Source organism: Ursus arctos, unplaced genomic scaffold (assembly GCF_023065955.2).
Source record: "Ursus arctos isolate Adak ecotype North America unplaced genomic scaffold, UrsArc2.0 scaffold_15, whole genome shotgun sequence".
In the NCBI taxonomy this organism is placed as follows: domain Eukaryota; kingdom Metazoa; phylum Chordata; class Mammalia; order Carnivora; family Ursidae; genus Ursus; species Ursus arctos.
Window position 1 is genome coordinate 29733420 of NW_026622819.1, and position 22575 is coordinate 29755994.

At 43.5% G+C, this 22575-nt stretch overlaps 1 protein-coding gene and 1 long non-coding RNA gene across 7 annotated transcripts in view; one reads left to right on the forward strand and one right to left on the reverse strand.

Annotated features, from left to right (window-relative positions):
- LOC113260911 (uncharacterized) overlaps positions 1–20315 on the reverse strand; it is a 124270-nt gene extending 103955 nt beyond the window's left edge. For all 5 annotated transcript variants that reach the window (XR_007191163.2, XR_008959199.1, XR_003318143.4 and 2 more), the window contains exons 1-3: positions 20182–20315; positions 17625–17754; positions 15788–15854 (exon numbers count right to left, since the gene is read on the reverse strand). This is a non-coding gene — a long non-coding RNA (uncharacterized LOC113260911). The remainder of the gene's footprint in view (positions 1–15787; positions 15855–17624; positions 17755–20181) is intronic.
- Positions 20316–20383: 68 nt separating this feature from the next.
- Positions 20384–22575, forward strand: part of OSMR (oncostatin M receptor) — a 49195-nt gene continuing 47003 nt past the window's right edge. For both annotated transcript variants that reach the window (XM_026506851.4, XM_026506852.4), the window contains exon 1: positions 20384–20500. The gene's annotated coding sequence lies outside the window, so the exon portion shown is untranslated. The remainder of the gene's footprint in view (positions 20501–22575) is intronic.

Here is a 22575-nt window from a genome sequence, read left to right on the forward strand (position 1 = left end):
CTCTGGATAAGAAATTGATTTATAAAACATAGCCAAATATCAATTTAGGTCATGTGAGGAACCAATTATTTTTTAAAGTCAAGGTCATTTTTACTTAATGGTTTAAGCTTAGATGTCCAATTTCAAATATTTTCATTCCTCAAGAAAGTCTATATTTCATTATCATTGATATTAGTGAAAAAATTTAAATTCCCTCCTGAAATACAGAGGTCTTGGTAATCCTATGAAAAGCATGAAAAGCTAAAGAAGTGCCAAAGTAAAAGTTTTCATATTAGGATAATTACATAGAAAAATAGTTGTATCAGACATTACTGCATTTTATTGTCTGTGTATATATATTTGTATATATATCATATTATATACACACACACACACACACACACACACTTGACCCTTGAACAACATGAGTTTGAACTCTACAGGTTTACTTTTTTTTTTTTTTAAGATTTTATTTATTTATTTGACAGAAAGAGAGACAGCCAGTGAGAGAGGGAACATAGGCAGAGGGAGTGGGAGAGGAAGAAGCAGGCTCCCAGTGGAGGAGCCTGATGTGGGGCTCGATCCCATAACGCTGGGATCACGCCCTGAGCGGAAGGCAGACGCTTAACAACTGAGCCAACCAGGCACCCCTATACAGGTTTACTTATATCAGACTTTTTGATAAATATAGTACAATACTGTAAATGTATTTTTTCTTCCTTATGATTTTTAATAACATTTTCTTTTCTCTAGATTACTTTAAGAATACAGCATATAGTACACATTACATTCAACATATGTGTTAATGGACTGCTGTTGCGAAGGCTTCCCAACGACCCAGGCTATTAGTAGTTAAGTTTTGAGGAAACCAAAAGTTACACACTGGGGTCATATACGTCCGTGTGGGGGCTGTTCAAGGGCCAACTGTATGTATGTAGCTAATGCATCCACATTGTTCAAAAGTCAAAGAGTTCTGAGAGTCTACAATGAACGATTTTTTCCCCACCCAGTTTCCTAGCCCATAGAAACTATTACTTGTTTCTTGTGTATCCTTCCAGAGATATTTAATGTACTTGAATATTAGAAAATACATTAACACCTTGAAAGGAGTGTCATGAATACATTATTCAAAAAGGTGTGGACAAGGTAAGAGGAAATGACACGGAGTGATAAAGCATCTCAGGGCTAACCACAGCAGTTAGAGGTCAGAAGGGGCAAAGAGATGGAGAAAAATTACTAGAATCTAGAGACAGCTGACAGCGAGGGCTACCGAGCATGAGCAGTGGCCCTCAGTGCAAGATCACAGCCACGTCAGTGCAGGGCCAGGTTAGATATCCCTCATCCCACCTCCAACCAGGCTCTCCCACTGGCTGAACCCAATCGGAAGCCAGAGGATGAGGAACCAGCTCATGTTCAGATCTACAAAGAGACAAAGTTCAAAGACAATCTTCGATGGTTTCCTCAGAGCCCATCCAGGACAGTGTTCACCAAAGGACTGTTCACAAACCACTGTTCACAAATACAGCTTAAGGTGAGACAGGGATGAATGTCCATAATTTGAAAAATTTTTGAAACAATCGCTAACTAAAACAGAAAACTTATAGGTACAGAAAGAAGAATATTTTCTTCCTGAGCCATCTGAGAGTAAATGGCCAACCTCAAGCCCCGTTACCACCAAATTCTTTAGTATGTTTCCTACAAAAACGGCATTTTCCTAATACAACCACCAAAGTCAGGATACGTTATTACCATTCAGTCCTCAGACTTTGAAACCTAATTCCCAATGTGATGATATTAGGAGGCGGGACCTCTGGGAGGCAATCGAGTCAGGAGTGTGGCGCCTTGTTAGTGAGATTAGTGCCCTTATAAAAGATGCCCCAGATGGGGCGCCTGGGTGGCGCAGTCGTTAAGCGTCTGCCTTCGGCTCAGGGCGTGATCCTGGCATTGTGGGATCGAGCCCCACATCAGGCTCCTCTGCAGGGAGCCTGCTGCTTCCTCTCCCACTCCCCCTGCTTGTGTTCCCTCTCTCACTGGCTGTCTCTGTCTCTGTCAAATAAATAAATAAAATCTTTAAAAAAAAAAAAAGATGCCCCAGAGAGCTTCCTTGTCCCTTCCATCTTGCGACGTTTTGGTGAGGATACAGCCATCTATGAACCAGGAACCGACTCCCACCAGACACTGAACCTACCAGCACTTTGATCTTGAACTTTCCAGCCTCCGGAACTGCGAGAGATAAAGTTCTGTTGTTTGCAAGCACCTAGTCCACAGTATTCTATTATAACAGCCTGAACGGACCACGACAAAGAATTACATAGAGCAGAAGACATATGGTGGCAGAGCAGCGAGGCTAGATGGAAAAGATTCAGAAAGCAGTTGTAAGAAAACATTTTTCTTCATTGTAAAGGCACAGATTGATTAACTTCTTAGTTTCTGAGACGCTATTGCAGAAAGGGCCAAATAATTGTAAAGAAAAACAAGAAAGAAGTACCATATGGCAGTGAAAGTTTGGTGTTGTTGATTTATTGAACTAGAAGGCAAGCAAGCCACCAGTGCTTAGGGCTAAAATGGAACCTCTCCAACTATACGCTCACACACACCACTCTCTTATTTTCAATAAGCCACTTAGTTACAATATTAAATATCTTGGAATTTAAGCATTGGACACTTGTCAGAGAGGCAGTGATAGACTACTACACCCACTGATGCTGAAGTTTGACAGCAGGCTGGTGAAACCACTTTGAAAATGTGTCTTTCTGCACCAAGGAAGAATGAAGTTCAAAGGAAGTTTTAACACAGACACTAAGAAAAACAATTTTGTGAGGATGAAAAATTCCCCAGAAAATTATTCAAGAGCAATAACAGGAAGCATTTAACAAACTGGCAGCTGAGCAGAATGTGAAAATCTCTTGTTTTTAATTTATTTAAAATATATAGAACCAAACTGTTCCAATTAAAGTGAGTAGCTAGAGTGATGGGCTCAGTGACAGGTTTTATAGATTAATTGCCTCTGTGGTTTCCACATTCTGACACTCAGAGAGGACTGTTTATTGTAGTGATTTGAAACAGTTATAAACTCTGTCTTATACCGAGAAATTACTAAATTTTCTCTTTAATTGAAATGTATACATTGCACTTATTTAATATAGGATATTGACCCTAATAATGATATTGGATTTTTTAAAGTATTCATATTTTTTAGAGATGAGGTCTTTACAGATGAAATGATAGGATGTTTCAGATTTGCTTCAACATTGTCCCGTGGAATGAAGGAGAGTAGATAATCATACAGATGGTGTAACATTGGCCAGGAATATATCATTGTTTACATTGAGTGATGGCTACGTGGGGCTCCTTATACTACCTTCGGTTACTTTGGTATAGGTTTGAAATTTTTCATAATACAAAGTTAAAAAAAAAAAGATTAGACCTCTTAGGTAAGAGGCTAGGGAGTTGTGGTGGTTTTGATGGTCATAGTTTCTACAGGGTTGAGCTTAGACTATTTCTCTTGGTCTCCAGACACAGCCTATGGGGCATCTCCTCTGTGCTGATGCTGCTTCCCAGGCCGCCTACCAAGATGAGCACGGCCTGCATATTGTTGAATAACTACCAGTTTGCAAAACAAAGTCATCCTTCTGGTGGGTGACACATTCAATCCTTGGAAAGGTAGAGAAACAAAACCTGGATGCATATTAAGGGGTCTTTAACCTACATATATTTACCCTTGGCTCACACTAAGTGCAGGGACATGCGTCTCCCGTGACTCCATTTTCCTAAGCACAGGCTGTTCTCACCTCCAAGGCAGGTGTTTTCTTGACTCAGTTTAAGTGGGAAGACTGATTTGGAAGAAATCAATGCATAAAAAGGAATACATCTATTTTTTAACAGATTATTCAAAAAGAACTTTTTCCAAAGGCTTCATGGTTTTATCTGAAGCAATTATATATTTTAGCAGAAACCCTGGTAAAGGTTGGTGGGAAGATTCTGAGCCTCCTAGATCTCCTCTTTGGAAAAAAAGTGCTCAAAATCAGATGTGGTTCCAGACGAAAATTTCATCAAAATGTTGATAGTCTAACATTTGATTTGGGTGATTTATTTGAGAACTTAATAACATAATAAAAGGTATTTCAGGCTGTTTGTTGACTTTACACCTTTTTTAATGGCAAAAGAGATTGAATTTGTCTTTCTAACAGTACATCAGTATTCACACAAGACCTTTCCTTTTTTTCTAACGGGGTTTGTTTTTGTTTGTTGTAGTTTGAGAAGAGTAGAAGGTTCAAGAGCGGGAACTGAGAGAAAGAACCTGAAAAATTAGACAGAGGCTCAATCAGGAAGACTTGAAATGCTACATTTCCGTCAATATTTACAGGAATCTTTAGTCACACACACACGGGGGTGGTCAGTCTCTCTCAAGAATGTCCTTTCTCCACAGAAAGCCAAGTCAATCTCTTCACCCTGTCCTACTTTGTTTTGCAAACTGGTAGTCATTCAACAATATGCAGGCCATGCTCATCTTGGCAGGAGGCCTTGGAAGCAGCATCAGCACAAAGGAGATGCCCCACAGGCCATGTGTGGGGACCAAGAGAAGGAGTCTAAGCTCAAGATTTATCATGGAAGTTGGAATAGATTTGATTCATTTTTAGAAAACATTAATCTCCCTCCTGCTCCCCCCTGGAAGACAAGTATTCTTCTCTACCCCTCTGACTTTGGACTTGACCACGTGCCTCGTTTGGGCCAAGAAAGTGCAAGCAGACATGAGAGCAGAAGCTTTGAATGTGCTTGTGTATTTGGTGTCTCCCTCGGGCTTCTGTAATCCGCTCTGGGAAGCACATGCCCTGGGTGACTGTTGATCAAGGAGACTGTGAAGATACACAGAGCACATCTGAACCCAACTGAAGCCTGAAGCCAGGCCCAGGTGACCAGCAGCCTGGAGCAGAGCTACGCTGAATGAGACACAGACCCGTGAGCAAAAAAACAGAGAAGCTATTGCTGCAAGTCACTGAGCTGCTGGTGGTTTGTAAGGCAGCAGCATGCACCAGTCAGGAGCCGACCGACACAGAAATCATCTACCTACACAAGGAAACTGAAACACCAGAGCAGACGTATTTTCTAGGCAGACTCTATGTAACAGTGACTCTTAACCAACTTAAGAGTTCTAGACTTCCGTAAGAACCCAATCAATTCCTTGGTTAGATTCTTCTCCAAGCTTCCTTGATTCCCTGTCTCCCTATGTTTTCATGGGAGTCCATCTGACTGACAGAATCTAAAACACGTCTGGAGTCCTAGATGCAAGGAAGTTTGGGATATGTAACTTTGTAGCTTTCCAGACTTTACAACCTGGACGGCGGCTGTAACGGGACTTGAGCGCATCATTCCACTCTCTCTGATAGACCGCTGAGAGGAGGGGGGGTTTCAGGGAGGAGAATGAGAAGATGAAGCTAGAGAGACTTGGGAGAACCTAGAGTCACAGAAATTACGGCAAGACAGTGTATGAGGAAGTCAGTGGTTAATCACTTAAATGATACAGAAGAATACCTTATAAAACTGTAAAGAATCCATGGAATTGGGCAATAACCATAGCCCTACAGACATAGAAATGGTGAAAAGATAAGGTAGAAACAATGATGCCTAAAATAGTCCTCTTTCCAGAACTTTGGTTGAGAAGGGGAGGGGAAGGATGTGGTTACCAACCATGGGTTCTTGTGTAATAGTGAATCATTCCTCACTAAAGGATTCGTAAACTTGGTCTGCCCTGAGCTGACTAGAAACAGTCTTAATTTGTCTCTTCTTTGTCATTTTTTTAAAAACTTGGCCTCTCCTTGTTCCCTGAATCAAGGATCGTCTTCTTGGGTCTCCCAAGTCTTCTCATGAGTCAACAGAAGTCACTCTCAGATTCCCTGTGCATTTTCTTATTGTCAAATTACCATAGCCCACAGCTGTGGGAAAGTTCCCTGAAACTGCTGCCATTGCTATGTCTGTGCTCCCCGTGCTCTCTGCCCCACACAGCGGGCATTTCATTACCTCCTGGCCAGGGCTTTCCCTCCTGCTCACTTTCTTTGTTCTACAATTTGTACTAATTCTCACATTGTGCTCACAGATCTTAGGCCTCACGGCCTTCCAAGTCAAACCACGGCCTCAGGGCATTGGTACACACAGTGAACCTCTCCCAATACCCACCGTCCCTTCTTCCTCACCTCTAGACTGTTAAATGAGAAGGAGATAAATGTAGGTTTTAAGTCAGCCACAGCAGTTTGTTTTAGACGGTACCTTACATAATACAGTGGCCACGAGACATATCACTCTCCTTGGTGGCAATGGCTGTGTGGCCCAGCTGCCACATGATGTGTAGGACTGGCTTCCCAATGACCACTGTGTCTTCTGCTCCATGATTTGTTCTCTGCCTCTGATTGGTCTCTTCTGACTAGAACAACATCTTAAGATGTTTCACATCTATTATGACATTTGGAGATTTGGGGGCAAGAAAGAACAGTACTTCGTTGGATTCTTCTGGAAGCTTTGTCCCCTTGGAAATAATATACACATTGTCCATGATTTTCTGGCATTGGCATCAATTAGCTTGCAACGATTCCAGGCTCTACCACTTAATAGTAATGCTATCTAACCTTTTTGTGTCTCCGTTATAAAATAGAGATTATTGTCATTGTATCCATCTCCAAAAGTGGCTATGACAATAGTTTTAAATGAGTACAGTTACATTATCCTACTTTTGCCGGTTTTAGAACAAAATATGACCATTTGAACCTCTCCCAGATCTTGGAAAAAGTCTGTGCCATTAGCTTCACAGTAAACCGATCTCTGTCTACCTAACAGGGTCATTACAGGGCGATACACGATAGACCCAGGGCCACTAGTACACAATGCACCTTTGTGCTTGTTACACAAAGTGACCCCCCAGACTGACACAGAGCTTGACTTGGCCAGCAGAGCACGGCTAGATTGCAGCCCTCACCCTTTCCCTCGGCTGGGAGCCTTCAGCATTGCAAAAACCCAAGGCTGCTGACACACTGTGAGGTGGGCACACTCCACCAAGGTGTCCGGCCAACGGGGTGGGGTATGTGGGAACTAAACTCAAGTCCCCTTCTCTCCAACTTGTGTGTCTCAGCACGCAGGTACTCATGCCTGAGAAGAGGGCATTTGTGGCTTCACCCAAAGGCTCTGTGTCCCTGCCAAGTCCTGCACCCACTTTTCACTAATGAGCACAGAAGTACCTTAGAGTCACGGGTGGCCCAGCACACGACACGGGGGCATGTGGCAATCCTGATAGCCGGCTCACACGCAGCCCTCTGCAATATGAAGGGTGCTCTTCTGGGCCCCCTGGTCTTTCCTCCCAGCATAACCTAACCTTCTCCTTACTTGCTCAATCTTGTAGAACCCATGGCCACTTCAAAGGTTAATTTGCACATTTTCAAGGAAGTAGTTAGAAACCTAAGTTGCTCCAGGGAATCGTTTTACCAGGGTGTCCCTGTGCTCCGTGGAGGGTCTACACAAGACCCCAGTTTGGGGGATTTGGCCAGCTTCCGTGGCTGTCTGCATGGGCACACTGCTGGGAAGGAAGGCTGGGCTGCCCCACCTGGGGAACACCCTGACCGCATTTATGGCCAAGTTGAGCCAGAGGGCTGTTCCTGGCTAGTACCAGAGTCTGGGGGCGGGGAGTGGGTGGCCAAGCGTCAGCACCCTATGAGGTCAGACGTGTCTTTTGGCGCCAAGGTGGGAAGACAACACAAATTCCTCAAGGAGCCAGTTCTCTAGACAGCTGGTGGCCACTAGAGGGCTCTATAGTCTCTCTCTCTCTCTCTCTCTCTCTCTCTCTCTATGCAGCTTGTCCTGCTGAGCTGAGAGGTTTCCTGAGCCACTTTGGACCTTACCAGGCCTGCTAAGGAATTGAGAGGGATAGTTATATTTTACAGGTTAGGTTATGAAAGCAGAAGCAGCAGAGCAGAGGCCTGACTCACCCCCCACCCACCCACTTTATTTCTGCTGAGGGAGTTACCCTGAGGCAAAGGGGCTCCTTAGAAGCTCAATTTCTCCAAAGTAAACATGTATTTAAAATTTTTGATAATATAAAGGTTGACCAACTTCTCCTCCTATCAACATCATTTGAGAATTAACTGTTGCCCCATACTCTCATTAACACTGGACATGATCAATCCTGTAAATTTTCCAACACAATGGATTAAAAATACACAATGAGCAAATTTCCTTGTTTTTTAATGTGCATCTGTTTTGTCTTATTTCTATTCTCTCAATGTTCTTTGCCCTATCTGGACAATTAAAAAATGATATCTATTTTTTAATCCACAAAATCTTCCTGCGCAAAGGAAAAATGGCTTTCATGTAGCCCTTGCCTACCAAAATACCCAACCACCTCATTCTCTCCTGGAACACCCTGTGGCTGTCTTCCTACAAGGACAATGCTCACCGTGTGGATTGCTGTTCTCACAGTTTTGTAGCTGAGCCTGTCAATATGTGAATAGTGACCGCTTTAGACTAAAACCATCTAAAGAGCAGACCTGGTTTGCTCATTTGCTCTGTGCAGCAAAATGTATCCTATGCAGTAAGTGTCGCAATTGGCAAAGATAGGTTTCAGACTTGGCTTCTCCTTCCCAACACAATAAATCTAATATGCGATTCTGGCCACAGTTAATGTGTAAAACAGGGGATTTGGCTCGCATCTATGCTGTAAGAAAAAATAAGCAGGAAAGCAGAGAGCTGCCCTCTGCTGATTAAAGGGAAAAAAAGGCTTAGTAGCATAAGTTCAAATTCACAGTCTGTAGCAACTTATAAAGGAATTCGAAATGTCAGCTCTGGTTTCGGATGCTCTGAGGATTTCTCCTCCACCTAGAAAAAAAAAATCCTGTTTTTTAGATTACACATATTTCTTTTCAAAGCAGTATATGGTCACTGCAGAAAATCAGCTATTTCTCCAAAAGTATAAAAAATAACTGATAACCTTACCGTGTAAAGATAACCACAAATAACAGTTTATATTTCCTTCTTAAGCATGAATACACATATATAAATATTATGTTTTCCAAAGCTAGTAACATAAGATTCTGTATCTTGCTTGTTTCACTGAACACTGGCATTTTCCTGTCATTACATGTTCTTTGAAATCTGATTTTTCATGGATGAATATTTCACTATAAGATATATCGTTATGAAGCATGAGAGACTATGGACTCTGAGAAACAAACTGAGGGCTTCAGAGGGGAGGGGGGTGGGGGAATGGGATAGACTGGTGATGGGTAGTAAGGAGGGCACGTATTGCATGGTGCACTGGGTGTTATACGCAACTAATGAATCATCGAACTTTACACCAAAACCAGGGATGTACTGTGTGGTGACTAACATAATATAATAAAAATATTATTATAAAAAAAAAGATGTATCGTTAATTTATTAACCAAGTTCCTTCCGTGCCCAGACAAGGTCTTCATGCCTTCCTGCTCCTCTTCTTGGGCACAGAGGATGCTTCCATGTCCCAGCCTCCCTAGGTGGGACTAGGTGACTGAAGTCCAGCCAACAGAATGCGGGGGAGAGTGGCCCTGGCCTTGTAGCCAATCCGCATCACCCTCCCGCCCTCTGTTCTGCTCCAGCAGCGCAGGCAGCCCCCGCGCCCAGGCTCCATGGCTATCACCTGCGAGCAGCCTCCGTCCTAGAGGCACCACTTGGAAGAGGCGAGAGCATCCGACCGGCATCAGAGAGGATCTGAGTGAAAATCAAACCTGCACACAGCCTAGGGGTGCCTTAGGTGAAGATAACGTAAGACCTGAAAGCTGTTCCCAACTTTCTAATATTGTCAGTAAACAGCCACATCTTGGTTATTGCCAATCGTGTTGCTGTAATAAGTAAGACCTGTCAGGATTTCCCCCCTATTTTAAATAAGCAAATAGTTATGATTTCCTTCTTTCTATGTTTGTATAATGTTATAGTTTTCTACAGAGAGCTATTTTTTTAAAAAAGGAAAAAGTGTGGAAAGAGACAAGCAGCATTGTTGAGAGGATGGCCCTTGAAGTTGAGGCTGTCTGGTGATGGACTGCCTGGAACAAGAGCTCCCTCTTCCCCATAGGAAGGTCTGTGCCCCAACCCAGGCCTCTGGGGGTCAGGCGCTCTCTTTCCCCCAGCTCCATGAGGCCAACTGCTAAAACAGTCGTCGGGTGCCCGGAGCCGCATTTTCCAACTCCTGCTGCACAGCCTGGGTCTCGCCGCCAACCCCTGTTTGTTTGGGATGGATACAGCCCACGGTTGCCAAGCTGGGCCCATTCACACACTACATTCAGATCCGTGTGTCCCATTTGGGCAGGGGGGAAGTCATCATAGCATTTTAAATTTTAGTTTTTCTTACTAAATAATATATTTATATATACAAAAATTTAAAAGATACAAAAAGGTAGAGTTAAAGCTCTCCCCTTTGATCCTCGGTCACCTCTTCCCCAGAGGCCATTAATTTGGTTTGTTCTATGTCCTTAGATTATAATTGGTTATAACTTGTGTATAACAATCAAAATAAATAACAAATGAGGTCCCTTCTCAATTACGTAGGGCATTCTTTGATTTTTAAAATTATTACTTTTTATGGTGGACAACTGCTGTTATGAAAACTGGGATGCAGGTGCCCCTTTTCACTACATCTGTATCTTTGGGGTAAACACCCAGTAGTATGAGTGCTGGCTTGTAGAGTAGCTCTCTTTTTAACTTTCTGAGGAACCTCCACGCTGTTTTCCAGAGTGGCTGCACCAGCTTGCATTCCCACCAACACTATAGGAGGGTTCCCCTTTTTCCACATCCTTGCCAACATTTCTTGTTCACTGACTTGTTAAATTTAGCCATTCTGACTGGTGTGAGGTGAAACCTCGTTGTGGTTTTGATTTGTATTTCCATGATGCCAAGGGATGTGGAACACTTTTTCATGTGTCTGTTGGCCACTTGTATGTCTTCTTTGGAGAAGTGTCTGTTCATGTCTTCTGCCTATTTCTTGACTGGATTATTTGGAAGGTATTATGCTAAATGAAAATAACTCAATCAGAGAAAGACAATTATCATATGGTTTCACTCACATGTGGAATATAAGAAATAGCACAGAGGATCAAAGGGGAAGGGAGGAAAAACTGAATGGGAAGAAAGAGAGGGAGCCAAACTGTGAGAGACTCTTGACTTGGAAAAAAACCTAAGGGTTGTTGAAAGGGAGGTGGGTGGGGTGATGGGATAACTGGGTGATGGGCATTAAGGAGGGCATGTGGTGTGATGAGCACTCGGTGTTATACGCAACTAATGAACCAAAAACTAATGATGTACTATATGTTGGCTAATTGAATTTAAATTTAAAAAAATAAAAATTAAATTAAAAAATAAAAATAAGATTATTACTTTTAAAAAATAAAAACATTCATGACAAAAAGCCGGTCTACACAGGCGGGTCTAAAATGAAAGTACAAGCATCCCTTACAAACCACACCTCATTCTTAGACCTTCTCCCCAACAACCACAGTTACCAATTTCTTATAATCCTACTCAAAACATTCCTATGTATCTATCTCATAAACATTAACAAATTAAATAGGTGAATGGACATACCAAATGCACATTTCTGATTCTTATTTTTTTCATGTAAGTATATATTTTGGGTGTTATTTCCATTGCAGTACAAAGAGATAATTAAATCATAAAGTTTTCCATCTTCTGTTAGAACATTCTTAGGCTCTTGCTAGCTTGCCACTATTACAAACAATGTCCTTTCCCCACCCCAGTATCTCCCCATTTTTCCCATAATGTTTTTCTAATGAGTGTTTGGGTATGTGTTTGTGTGTGTGCATTACAATTTTGCAACTATGAACGTTCATAAGCCTAAATTTCCAGTCACGTGGAATATTTTTCTAAGAACAGGGGAGAGTTTCAAAAGAAATTGTCTATTATCATTCTTTTTCAGAATGTTTACAACTTCATCTTTAGACATCATTTTCCAAAAATTTTGAGGAAGACAAGTTCTTATGATTATTTTTGCTACACGATTTAATAACATTGACGGAATAACATTTCTCTCCTTTTGGGGTGCTTCATCTTATTCTAGTTTAGCTCGGTTATTTTGTATTGAATTTCAACAAACATTTCTCCTAAAATGCCTTGGGCATGTGGAAATTACCTGAGCATTATTCCAAAGTGACTAAGCATCATCTGATATTTAGTAATGGACAAAATAATTGCTGTTGTGTTAGAATTGGATGAAGATGGTGACATTTGAGAAGCTGACAAGATTGAACATAGAAGTAAACGCTTTTGGGAAGTTTTCATTTCAATCCGAGTGAAATTAATTTAAGCACAATGGAATGATGAAGATGAAGCTATGGCTTACTGTAACTCCCTCAAATAAATTTGTTTTTGGCATTTGAACAAAGTTCAGGGGAAATACAAAGGTAAGTTTGACAACTTCTCTTTGTTGCTTAAAACCTTTCACTTCGTTATTATAGTGCTATTGATATATACAAATCTTCATTCTAAAGTGAGGTTTAAGACAACTTATTGACCTTACATGATTTCAATGGGTTTTCATCAATTTCCAGATTGAAGTTAGAGGCAAGTCTACTTCAATCTTTTGGAAAAACTGGATTGTTTCCAGAATATTTAATTGGAAAGAAATCTTAACTAGCAAAGGAAAACAGTTCACACAACTGTCCCTCAACAAGCTAGTTACTTAGCAGGTGAAAATACAACTATACAAGTGCCACTTTTAGTCATCCATGGGTATCTCCTCCTTAAACTGACCCTCCTTCACATAACAATATAAAGCACTAGAAAAAATATCTTCATTTTTTATTTTTATTATTTTATTTCTTTTTATAAAAAAATAACTTTTAAAAACCCACATCTAAATGAAGTGGAGAATAATCAACAGCAGAAAGATCTTGGTGGGGAGGGGTGGATGTCAACACTTGGAGGAAGGGAAAGAGTCAGTTTCCTACATTTTATAACCTTTAGTCTGAGACCGGCCCAAATCTGGGTAGTAAGGGGGTGTTTAAAACTCTGTTAGAAAATACACAATACTTCTGGCTTGAAGAACCAGAGGTCAGAGTTTGGGGCAAACATACCCTTTGGAAAGTGAGGAGGGAAATCGCAGAAAAGAGAAAGCTAGAGAGGAGGGAGCTGTGTTTAAAGTCTATATCATGCATAATGCCTAAAACATGCCTACGCAGACAAACTCAAAGCAGCCCAGCTGAGCCCCAAAAAACTGAACTCAGACTAGAGCTACTATGTACTGCAAGCAACATCAAGTTTGCAGCTTGAGTCCAACCACGTGAATTGTCCATTTAAAAAGAAAATGAATGCCATTGGCAGAATATAACAGAATGCAGTCTTCATAACATTATATTTACAATGTCCAGGTTACAATCCAAAATTACTTGACAACACTTAAATAAACAAACAAACCAGAAAAATGTGATCTGTTCTCATAAGAGAAACAATCAATGGAGACTGTCTCCACAATTATCTAAATACTGGAATAATCAAGCAATGCTTTAAAAAAGCAGCAATTATAACTACGCTCCATGAAGTAAAAGAAATATGCCTATAATGAACTAAAATAGGAAGTATCAGTAAGGAAATAGAAAATATTTAAAAAGAATATATAAATAAAAATTCTAGATTTGAAATACACATCTTTTAAACAAAACTCACTGGATAGATTTAATAGCAGAATGAAGATGGTGGGAGAAAAGTCCGCAAACGTAAGGATAATTCAATAGAAATTATCTAGTGTAAAAACACAGAGGGAAAAGATTTAAAACAATAGAGGGGCATCTGCCTGGCTCATTTGGTAGAGCACATGACTCTTGATCTCAGTGTCATGAGTTCAAGCCCCACACTAGGCACGGAGCTTAGTTAAAAAAAAAAAAAATTAATAGAGCCACATGGGTATTTAGGCCTATACGAAGAGGTCTGGATTTTTGTAACTGGAGTCTCAGAAAGAGATGAGAAAGACAGTGGGGCAGAAAAACAATTCAAGAAGTACTGAAAATTGCTCACATATGGTAAAGGACAAATTTGCAAATTCAAGAAGCTTAGCAAATGCCAGGCAGGATGAATAATGAAAAACAAGACATTATATATACAGTGATTTGAATAACTGATGATTTATCAGAAACAATGAAGGCCAGAAAACCATAGAACAATGTCTTTAAATTGTTGAATTAAAAACATCGTCAACCCAAAATCCTATATCCAACAAAAATATCCCTCAGGAATGAAACGAAATAAAGACATTTTAAAATAAAACCAAGAGAATGTACTCCAGTGGATGTGCACTAAAACAAAAACGTTAAAGGCAGTTCTTCAGGAAATGAGATCAGGTGGAAATGGAGATCTTTGAGAAGGACTGCAGAATATTGAGCAAGGTAAATATGTGGGAAAATATAAAAGACTATTTGTCCTCTTAATTTGTTTTAAATATATATCACATTGCAGGTTTTATTTCATTGTAGATATACATTTTACAACTATAATGTAAAGGACAGGTGGTGTGGTTAAATGCACCTATTAAAAGAAATAGTACAGCATTATCTCAAGTAGACACTGAAAATTAGGCTGTATATTGTAATTCACAGAGCAAACACTAAAAAATCATGCAGAGAGGAATAAGAAAAAACCAAAGGCAAATTAAAATAGAACTCTAAAACATATTCCCATAACGTAAAAGAAGGGCAGAAAAGGAAAAATACAAGGACAAAAACCCAGAGGGAACAAAGAAGAAAACATAGTAAAATGGTAGGCTAAACCCAACCATATCAATAAATGCCTTAAACATAAGAGTACTACCCACTCTATCAAATTAAAATGTAGAGACTGCCAGACTGAATTTTTTAAAAAGTCCCAACTACATACTGTCTGTAAAAGATGCCATTTAAAATATAGCTAGGACTGTAGACTTATTTTAGATTAAGTTTGGCAAATAGCTTTCAAAAGTCCCAAAAGTTCCCATTGAGTTCTCTCCAAGCACTACCCCCATTGTATTAATGCTCTATCCTTTAGCATTAACTACCTCACTCATAACTGTTCATTCTCATGAACGCGAGCCAAGAGAATAAAAGCAGTCATCTGAACAAACACATACTCAACATTCTCCCTGAGCCCATGCGGGAAAAAAAGTAAAAGATCCAGAAAAGTTCTCTCACTGTCTGGTTTCTGATGATTTCTAGGACACAGTGTGAACACAATTACAATACCCAGGAGAGGGTAGATTGTGTAAAATCGATCAATTAATCCATGAATCAATCTTCAAGCAATATCTAGTTCAAACAAAAAACTCCTTTAGAACTATTAAGGATAATGTTATCCCTCACTAAAATTCACTTAACAGGTATTGAAAGGAAGGTGATTCATAATTAAGTGATTATAATGAATCCCCTGGTATTACACAATGTGAACATTCCATGTGGTTCTCTAACACTCGACATCTTGCTTTGTCATTGCAGGCTCCATTTTATATATATAAAGTTGGAAGTGATAGATGTCTCTTAACTAACCAAGCTGTATGATATATCAGATTAAAAAATTTTCTGGAGGCCTATGTAGTTTTTCATGAGAATACATTTACGAAATAACATTTTCATTTCCATTAAGTTTTCTTTAGAAATAATGCCGGTATCGCCCACAACCATACTTTAAGCAGCATCACCACAGCAGCATAATACTTTAAGACCTAAAAGTGAATCTTCAAAATATCAACTGTGATCTATTGCCCCCCAAATAGAGAATTCTTATCCATGAGGGCAATTACAAATCAGCATCTCCTACTTACCTGATGAAGCCACTTTCTTCAGAAAACTCCCAGTTCCTTCCAGCTCCATCGGTGTGGTCAACGAACACTGCCAAACATGTAATTTTAGATATTTGTAGTAGTCGAACAAATAGAATCATGACTATATTTCTCAATTTACATACCTGATTTCATATATCTCTATGTATGTCTATACCCGTACCCAGATCTATAGCTAGTGTCCCTGACAATTATGGAACTGTTTTTCCTGCAAGAAGTTGGATAGGGTGGGGGTACATCCCACTCGTGCCTTTCTAGAGTAGTTACACAGATGAGACCTTCTGGTGGATGATGGACGATGACGATCATTTCCCAGGTCTTTTGAGTTGGTGTCTAAATTAAAGTCTGGGCCATTCACTTATTGTAAGAGAATCACATGGGGAAAAGTGGAGTTTGAACTTGGACATATTGATTTTGATGTACGAATAAGGTGGCCCGGATTTCAGATGAAATAATTGCAATCAAAGGAAGATTCGGGGTCCTCAGTGCACAAGTGATCACGGAATTCAGAAGCATGGATGTGTTCATTCGGGAGACTGTGGATTCAGAGAAGAATGTCAGAGATGGAGCCCTGGACACGGCAACGTCTAAGGGAGAACAAGAAGGCCAAGCAGGTGATGGGGAAGAAAGTCAGGGAAAGGGGGGAAGTGGAGAGAGTTGTGCTACTGAATTCAAAAGGAAGAGAGAACAGTAGGCAGGAGGGTCAAATGCAACAGAATGAATGTGTATTTTCCCAACGTACTCTTGTGAAGGCTAAACAAGGAAGGGTATTTCAGCTCTTAGCTTAATGTCTTTGGTATTTTTATCTTTTTCATTTCACCTATTTTGGGGCTAATTTTGCAACTAACCTTCAGAATACGTATGTCCTGCATGCTTATGTATCAGCTTGCTAGGGCAGCTATAAGAAATGACCACAAATTTGGCGGCTTAAAATAATTTGTTCTTTCACAGTTCTAGAGCCCAGAAGTCTGCAATCAAGGTGTTGTCAGGGAGAGTTCCTTCTTAGTGAGTAAGGTAAGGGTTAAGGTGCAGGCAAGGAGAGACGAGAGGCACTGACTAGGCTCTGAAACTATTCCTGGCTGGCGGAGAGGCTTAGACGGAGCAGAACAAGAGATAAGGGAACGCGGGTGCCTGGGGCGGGGGGAGGGGGGGGAGCCTCAGTCTGTTAAGGGTCTGTCTTTGGCTCAGGTCATGACTTCAGGGTCTTGGGCTCCCTGCTCGGTGGGGAGCCTGCTTCTGCCTCTCCCCTGCCTCTCTCCCTGCTCATATGCTTTCTCTGTCTGTCAAATAAATAAAGAAAATCTTTTAAAAATATATTTTAAAAAAAGAGAGATAAAGAAACAAACCAGACCAGCTGGCCCTGGATGTTAGTGGGGGTTTTTTTGTTTTGTTTTTGTTTGTTTTTTTGGGGTGGGGGGAGGGTTTGCTTTTGTTTTTTTTTGTTTGTTTGTTTTGTTTTGGTAACTACATTTTAACCACAGAAAATGACCAGACCTCAAAGAAAAAGTAAGCCTTTAGGAATGTTATCAATAGTCTTTGCTCAAACCCAGACCAGAGGGCACAAGAATCTCAAGGCCACAAGCTTCCTGGTCAGTTCTCAATAAAAGACTGTCAGGTAAAAGCCCTCGGTGGCAGCCCATTCATTCAGGACCCCTCTCAGTCTAGAGAGCTTTTTTTTCTTTCCTTTCTGTTCTCACCTTCACTTAACAAACGTTCACTTCACTTCACCCTTATGTGACTGCGAGATTCATTCTTGGACTCTGTGAGACAAGAACCCCGCGATCCTGCAACATTGGGGGCTCAGAGGCATGTTCTGTACCTTTCTCCTGGCTTCTGCAGGTGGCCAGCACTTCTTGGCATTCTTTGGCTTGAGGCAGGATAACTCCAATCTCTGCCCCAGTATTCAGACGGCATTTTTCCTGGGTGTCTGCGTCCCAACTTCCCTCTTCCTATAAGGACAGCAGTCATTGGATTAATACAGTAGGACTTCATCTTAACTTGATTAAATCTACAAACATATTTCCAAATAGGGTCAGATTCTGAAGTTCTGGCTAAACATAAATTTTTGGAGGATACTATTCAACCTAGTAGAATCACAAATTACAGGTGCTATAGCTACTAGACTCTAGAAAGGGGGATAAATTTAAGCAATTAAAATGGTACACAAAATAAAGGAATTTTCTGTGGGTACCTGTTGGAGGAGGTCATTGAGAGGACATGACCTCCGGTTGACCTATGAATTGGATCTGGGGAAGCAGAAGCTCCTCACCCCCTTCTCTGTCCTTGGAATGTATGTTCTGCCCACAGTGGGGCCACTGCAAGGACATTGCCTTAAGAGAGTAATGTGTTATTGAGACCATCTGGACTCTACACTGAGTGAACCCAGGTAAGGCTTCTACATAAACCCTTGATTCTGGCCGGCAGGGGCAGAGATCACTCGTCCAGCAGCTTCCCAAGACAAGCCTCACATGTGAGCTCCCTTGCTTATTAAACCTGACCCATACCAATCTGGAGTGGTCTTGCCTGTTTCTTTGGTCTTTCCTTCCCGCTCAGCATGGGGTCAGTTTTGAAAGTCACAGCAGGGTGCTCCCAAGGTTGGAACCAACAGCATGGAATTTTTTGCAATTTTGTTTCCTTCGTTGTACTAGGAGCTCAAAGTAAATTAAGACTCACTTTGTAGAAATTCTTCATACTCAATATTTTTTAACTTGGCATCACATCTGTTCTAAGAGACATCCCTCTGAACAGTTTCTATGAAGAAGAAATTAAAATTTTTTTCACTCACTGAAATATAGAATCAGAAAGCTTTTCTGACCTTTTGGGATCCGGTCTGGTAGTTTCCATAGCCGAGCAGATGGCTAAACTAATGGACACTTTAAAGCTCTGGAAGTAATGAGGTGTGGCAAAGGACCATACGTTTATTTAGACAAAAGTACCTTTTCTTCATTTTCATCAAATATTTACACTGCACCATGGTCTTTGTGGCACCATTAGGTAGTAAATGTGTCGAGGCCTAAAACAAAATTCTCTCCGTGGGAAGAGCAAAAACTGCACAATCCAGAAGTAACATCTGGGCTGATTCTGACATATTTTGAGCCATTTGGTCAATTCAAGAAGTGATTCTAAGATAAGATATGATTCACGAGCAATCCTTCTTAATCACTCCTGGGTTCCTTCCCCTCCTACAGTGCTTGGCATTCATAATAGTCCAGGGTCCCCAAACCAGACCAGAACAGGTCTAGCAAAGCTCCCTGAATAATCCTCCAAAACATCAGGCATCCCAGCTCTCCAGACACTGAAACGCCGCCGCTCTCTTCTCTGGGCCCTAGCAGGACACAGAAGCATGGTGGTTCTCCACCCTCCTGGAAGCTTCCCACCTGAAATCTGCAATGGCCAGTACTTGGAGGGCAGGGAGTGACCTAAAAGAGACACTGGTCAGTCCGGGGTGGTAGGTGCAGTTTTAAAAAGCAAAGGGAACTTACGTAGGAGGCTTGTTTTAAGTGGCCACAAGATGAGCCCATCCCTGCATCCCTCTGCCAAACCTTACAAGTTGATGCAGAGGCCTGAAACCAGGTTTGGCCAGGTATACCCTGTGGGTGTTCTCAACCTCAAGGCTATGTCCATGGAGCAGCCCCTGGGAGAGCCAGGGGCAAGCAGAACCCCCTTTCCAAGGACAGGGGAAGGGGGTGAGGAGCCCAGATTGTCCAGTGGCAGCTCAAGGGTCACCTGGAGGTCATGTCTTTTCCATGACCTCTCCCAACAGGGCATTAACAGGATGGTCTCCATTCCAGCTCAAGTCCACAGGGCTCTCCATAGTCCAACACATAATTATGAAGAGGCGCCAGGTAGATATTTCAAAGGCCCTGCATTTGAAATGCAAGTTTCAAAGACCGGATGGCATTTTTAAGGGGAAAAGCAAGTTGTAGCATACCCTTCTCTTTTGTGAAACAAAGGCTTTAGGACTGTTGTTACAGATGAAACTTTGTCAGAGGCGTTTCTAGGTAGGAATGAGAACCACGGTCCTAGAACCGTTCAAACACCTTTTTATTTTTCTGACCGCCTAATGCACACATAGTCCGGAGTTCGGCTGGAGCTTTTGTCTTTTGCCCCAAGATTTTCTGCCAGGGAGCCCAGGGTTCTGTCTCTCGCTTGGGATAACAAGTGGCCGCGCGCGGTCACCCCGGCTCCTGGGTCCCTCGGCTGCCCTCCGCGTCCCGCCGCCGCGGGGCCTGCTGCCTCTGGCAGGAGAGGCGGGCGCGCGATGCCTCCCTCGGCCCCACAGCGACTTCGGTTAAACTTTTCCTTTCCAGGCCTCTCCCTCTTCCTTTCCCACCGCTCCCAGTCCGTCCGCCCGCCCGCCAAGTCCGGGGCCGCACCTCCGCGGGGTCTCATCCGTCTCCCACAGGGTCCCGGCCGCTTCCCCCGGGACCCAAAGGGGGAGAATTCCTGTGGGTCCCAGGAGTGCCAAGAGTGCGCAGCAGGACGGGAAATTGCAAAAGTCCTCAGCCCTCTGCCCTCCCCCGCGGTTTTCCCGTAATTCCCGCCCCTCGGCGCTCGCCCCGCAGCTGATTCATAGCCTGGGCGCGGGGCCGCCCCTGCACGTCCACACCGGCGTCCGCACCCGCGGCCCCGCGCCGCCCAGTACCCGGCCCGGCCCGCGGAGCCCTCCGCCCGCCCGCCCGCCCATCCGCGCGGGTGAGTACCCCGGCCGCCCGCCCGCTCTCCTCTGCGCCCGGCGGCGGCCTTCCCCGCGCCCCGCCAGCTTTTCCCGCGGGCGGCCCCGGCGCGGCGCCCGGAGGGATCAGACAGCTTTGCAGCCCCTTCCCGGCGTCTGCCCGGCCGGACGCGGCTCGGCGCACGGCCGCTTGCCTGCCCTGCCCCGCGCCGCCTCTGCCCCGCGTTTGCTTGGGCTCGCGGGTCGACCTGCTCCGGGACGGTGCTCGGAGGGTTCCCCGCCTCTGGCCCGCCCGCCCGGCGCGTAACACTGAGAGTAATTCTTTCCAGAGCGCACGCTGCCGGCTCCACCGCGGCGTTTCTACCCTGCTGGAAGTTCGCGGCCCCGTCGCTTCTTTCTCAGTAGCCGGGGATGTTTATTGAGTTAAAATTCCCATGTAACCCACTTTTGCCTCTCTCCCAGCACATCGCCAAGGGAGTTAATTGTCCCCACCGCCCCCGCGCCCCTGGAACACCCCCCCCAACACTCCCTCCTCTCCGCGCTGTCCGTGAAGTCCCTCCTCCCGGTCTGTGTTTACACCTGGAAGTGGGCGGCGCTCACACCGGCAGCGGAGAGGAGACCCCAGACACCTGGCCGCCTCTGCCAAGCGAGTGGACAGAGCGCCGAGCTGGCAGGTTGAGCAGCGGGAGACTTGGAAATACAAGCGCCCCACCCCCCACCCGCATAGAGGGGTTCAGGGACTTGTCCAAGACCCTAGAGCTGGCCGCGGTGACTGCGAACACGCCGCGTAGCCCAGAGCTTTGCCCCTGACACCCTGAGTCCTTTCTTGACAGTCGTTGGCCTGTCCCTCATCAGCCCGTCCGTGCCTGCATGCATGTGTCCTGCCTGCCTGCCCTGCGGTGGGAGGCGCGCCATTGGGTGTCACTGACCAGGACCACTTGGTGACTGACAGGCTCCACCGCTAGAAGACTGTGAATAAGCTTATTCTCCAGCTCAAGAGGAGTAAACGTGGGGGGCTCCAATCGAAGTGAGTGTAGTGTATTTGATTTGAGCTGGAAGGAAAGAAGCTTGAGGTATTATGCCCAAGTCTAACGCCGACTTCGGGACAGACCTGGAGTTACTCATCTGGTCAGCCTCGGTTTCCTCCCGTGCAGAACAACGGTGGTTCATACTGACTGTGGATCAGGCACTGTTCTAAGTACTTTACATAGGCCAGCTCATTTAAGCTTCTCCAGTGAGCTAGGCAGTAGTTTTGTCATTCTCCTTCTATCAGTGAGGATAAAAAAGTGAGGCCTAGAGAAGTTCAGTAACTTGTCTGTGGTCACACAGGGAACAGGTGATTGGCTTTGGCGTCTGGTTATAAGCAATATGTTGTGCCCCCAACTCTAGGACCCTCTTTGGAGTGGTCCTGGGGGTGGTGCTTCATTACTGCCCTCCTTTGTCTCTCTCCTGAGCTGCTTGAAAATGCACTCAGGCACCCTTGAGGCTGAAGGGCCCCAGACTGAAATGCGCCTCAGAATCAATCGTGGATCTTTTTAAAGCACTGGACTCCCACGTACCTATTTAGAATCTTCAGGTTAGGCTCAGTTTGTGTTTGCCTTGGTAGCATTCAGAAGTCTTAGAAGCCAATACTGGCAGGGAGCTCACCACCTAATATTTGATTGCTGGACAAAGTTAATTCTCAGCTGTAACTTGCCTCCTGGTGACTTACATCATGGTCCCAGTCCTGCCTCTTGTTGTCCCAGCGAACGTGTCTGAGCGTTTTGTATCAAAGGCCAGCCTGACAGTGTCCGACAGGACTCGGGCCACATGAGGGAAAATACTTCCTTACACGCTGGCTCTCTTCTTCTACCCCTTTCTTTAACCTGAAAGACCAGGAACACCTACAGAGGGGTGTGGAGGTGTTCCAGACTCTCTGATGTTCCTTGTAACCCTTCTGTCCTGAAAAAGGAACCACGTTAGGAAAACTACTATGGTTTTGAAAGAGAGATCAGTGGTAATATGCTTTCACAAGAGGAAGGAGTATGTTTTCCTTGTGGGAACTGGGCTGGGGCATTGTTGGCTCCAGTAGAAGGAAATCTGAGCGACTGTCATC